This window comes from Lipotes vexillifer, unplaced genomic scaffold, assembly GCF_000442215.2.
Source record: "Lipotes vexillifer unplaced genomic scaffold, Lipotes_vexillifer_v1.1 scaffold240, whole genome shotgun sequence".
Classification (NCBI taxonomy): Eukaryota; Metazoa; Chordata; class Mammalia; order Artiodactyla; family Lipotidae; genus Lipotes; species Lipotes vexillifer.
The window spans coordinates 1,027,709-1,031,356 of record NW_006797481.1 but is presented as its reverse complement, the minus strand read 5'-3'; the positions used below and the strand labels follow the sequence as shown (position 1 = coordinate 1,031,356).

General features: G+C 41.5%; 1 non-coding gene across 1 annotated transcript; it reads right to left on the bottom strand.

Moving 5' to 3' along the window:
• Window positions 1-3,327: 3,327 nt before the first annotated feature.
• TRNAE-UUC (transfer RNA glutamic acid (anticodon UUC)) lies at window positions 3,328-3,399 on the bottom strand. Its single transcript has one exon. It is a non-coding gene; the product is annotated as a tRNA-Glu (tRNA).
• Window positions 3,400-3,648: the final 249 nt, after the last annotated feature.

Genomic DNA, 3,648 nt, shown 5'->3' with positions numbered 1-3,648 from the left:
GGTATGGAAGCGGTCATCTGGTCTACTTCTTTAGCCAACCTTTTCTCATAATTCCATTCAACTAAAATTTATTGAGTCCAACTAGGTGTTAGACTCCAGGATACAGTAATAAGCAAGATAGACATGGTTTCTGTTCCTGGAAGCTCACAGTCTAGTAAGAGGCAGATAATCAACCAGAAAGCAAAGGACTATCTAGATCTTTCCAGTAGGGATAAGCGTGATGGAGGAAATAAACAGAGGGATGTAACAGAGAGAGAGTGATTAAGGTGGTAAGATTGGGAAGGCCTCTGACTCAGACCTACAGGATAAGAAGGAGCCAGACAGCGGTGCAAAGATCTGAGCAAAGTGCCTTCCAGGCTGAGCTGTTGGCCCTGAATGGCGCCCCTTAGGAGGGAACGAGCTTGGTTTAAAGAACCGAGGGACATACTGAGCCAGGAGAGACAGCTGGAGGAGACGTCAGAGAGGAACCAAGGCGTTGCTGACCACGCAAAGGAGTTAGATGTTACTCTAAGTCAGTGGTTCTCAACAGGAAGCAATTTTGTCCCCCAGGGGACATTCAGCAACGACTGGAGACATTTTTGATTGTCATGGGGTGGAGCAACAGAGGTTGGTGCCACCGCCGTCTAGCAGGTAAAGATCAAGAATATCGCTAAACAGCCTACAGTGCACAGGACAGCCACCACTATGAAAAAATTATCTGGCCCCAAATGTCAGTAGTGCTGACATTCAGAAATCCCGTTATAAGTATAGTAGGAAAACAATGGAAAGAGTCAATGAGAGAAGTGGCGTGATGCTGCAAAAAGAAAATTCTGGAAAGCAAAAGATGAGATGAAACTCATCACCCATCACCCTGAAATGTTAACTTTCCGAAGAGGACATTTGTTCTCCTTCCAGAAGACAGCTTGTGACATGTCAGTGCCACATTCCCACTCCCCCAAATTCCCCAAGCACAGACATCACCAAAGAACAAACTTCCTGGAGCCGCAGCCAGCTTGGCCTCACTTCACTTCTTGGGCCCACTGGCCATGTTCCTCTGGCAAAAGTGGCTTTGCTTCTCAATTCTAAGTGACATTTGAGCTCTACACAGGTTGTCTCAAACTGATGAAAATGTAAACGGCAGGATACTCTTTTAGGTTTACAACTTGGTTCTGGGGCTGGACTCAGATGTCCAGGCAAAATTCACAAGCAGGAAGTCTGTCCCCAGAGCTGAAAGGTGAGCTAAAAATTCTGGCCATGGCCAGCCCATTGCTTCCACTTAGTGAAAAAGAAGTCAAGAGTCACTCTGAAATGGGGTCAACACCAGCAATGCCATTTCTTTTCTTTGAGAATGTACAGATTTAGAACCTTTCAACATCACCAGGACCTATTAATCAACTGAGGTGAAGGTAATAAATGGCATATATCAAGCTACGTGAGTTTCCTTCTACAGCTATGAATTTGCTCTCAGATCCTTCCAAGCTATTCTTATTTCCTCCATCATAAAATATGGAAAACATGTCCTCCATGTACTTTCTAATACGTTGCTATGAAACTGTTGTTCATTTTATGTTGAATCTGTCACCCACAACTAGATTATAAATTCCTTAAAAGCAGAAGCAACATCTGGCCCTCTTTGATGTTTTCCATCTAGTCGTGCTCTGTAACATCCTCTTTCTTCTAGTTTTGCTATGAAAGGGTTAAATGCTTTCTACATTTCAGATTTGTTTTAATAATATGACGTATTTCTCTCTTTGAAGTAAAACACTGCAAGAATTTACTAAAGTGTGTGGGGTATTTAGCATCTGAGCGATAAATGAAAAACATATTCAGTAGTCATAGCAATTGGAGATTTGGATTTTACGGATCCAGCAAAATTGAAGCTACGGTGTAAAAATAGGGGCGTCTATACAGTGCATAAGACAATAAATGAAGAGGCTATATCTGAAAGTCAAAAATGCAAGATTTGTAATGTTTTGGTTCAAATTCTGTTAAATGCCACGTGTCCTCAACTCATTTTATCCATTTGACAAAAATATTTAAGGTGGTTTTTGAATGCTACCACACTCCCAATCCAAAGGTGCAAACTGTGGCGAATCTGTTTTGGAGAATAATTGGTCAATACCTAATAAAGTTGAAGATATGCTTCCTTACACATCCCACCGTCCAAGAATTCCACTTGTATAGACAGTCTCACACACATGCCATGTGCAGGGTACAAGCGTGTGGATGAATTAACTATGTTTTAGTCATATAACAGAATTCCATTTAGCAATTAAAATGAACTAACTCGATTTATGTATCAACAGCATTCAGATAAAATTTAAAAACACATGAATATTTAATTCTTGTAGGTATATACACACATGGTTAAAAACACACACAAACAGATACAAGAATGATATACATCAAACCCAAGGGGTAGAACTGTGATCTGGAGGCACTGAATAATAGTAACAACAATATTAATACTAAAAACAAGCAGCATTTACATAATGTGTGGACCGTGAGAGGGTGGATGCATAAAGTCTATACTATGTTCTTTCTTTTTAATGTGATCTGAAGCTAATTGGATAATGTTTCCTTTTGATGTTGGTATAAGAGTAACTGCTTTGTTGTTTTCTGTGCTTACATATCTTTTGAAAGGAATAATAACGCTTGCAAGTGTTTTAAAGCTCAAACTTAAGCCAAGTTTTAAAAGTTAAATGCTGCTGTTTTACCACCCGGCAGCAAAGAGAATATCTCTGCTGATTGTAATTTCTACTTCCCTATAAGTGATCATATTTACCCCAGCCGATCACTTCTACCTGAAAGCTAATCTAGAAAGCCCAGTTATCTGTTCAAAAGATGCTCAGCCTACAAAATAAGTGATTTGTGGGAGAAGCCTCTGAGAAACAAAACCTGGATTTCCTTTAGTCTTTTTAAAACCAGAGTGAGCAAAAGTCCCTCCAAAGATATAGAACTGTGGTCCTGACACCGTGGGGAATGGTGATCCTGATAACAATATTAGTGACAACCTCTGCCTCAATGCCAGGCTTGTCATGTGCCAGGCCTTGGCCCATGTGTTTTGCTTTCATTAAATTTGTGAGCCACACACCAGATGGGGAATATCTTCTAATTATCCTTCTTTAACTGGTGGGGAAACTGAGGTACAGAAAGGTTAAGTCCCTTGTCCAGGGTCCACAGCTGGTAATGGTGGCAAAAATCCTACTGATGATTCTATCAGGAGATTAACCACAGAATCTCTCTGCCCTTCCATTCATCCTGAGCTATAACTCAATAGGTTAAACTGTTTTGTTTCGTTTTGTAATTTTTTTTTCCAGTGGCACCACACAGCTTGCAGAATCTTAGTTCCCTGACCAGGGATCGAACCCGGGCCACAGTAGTGAAAATGCCAAGTCCTAACCACTGGACCACCAGGGAATTCCCTAAGTTAAACTGTTGACTGGGTCCTTTAGTGTTTTATCTATCAGGCTACCATAGACAGTTGGCCAATACCAATTATTTGAGTTCTGACACACTACCCCTGACCTGTCTGCCCTGCGGCGTTTCGAGCACAGGTTCATTTTCCTCATGACTAGGTACAGACTTGGGTCTGGATCAACACCAGTGTTAGGCTCTGTCCAGGGCAGGATGGAGGTAGGCTCCACCCCTGAGCACCGGGAGAGAAGT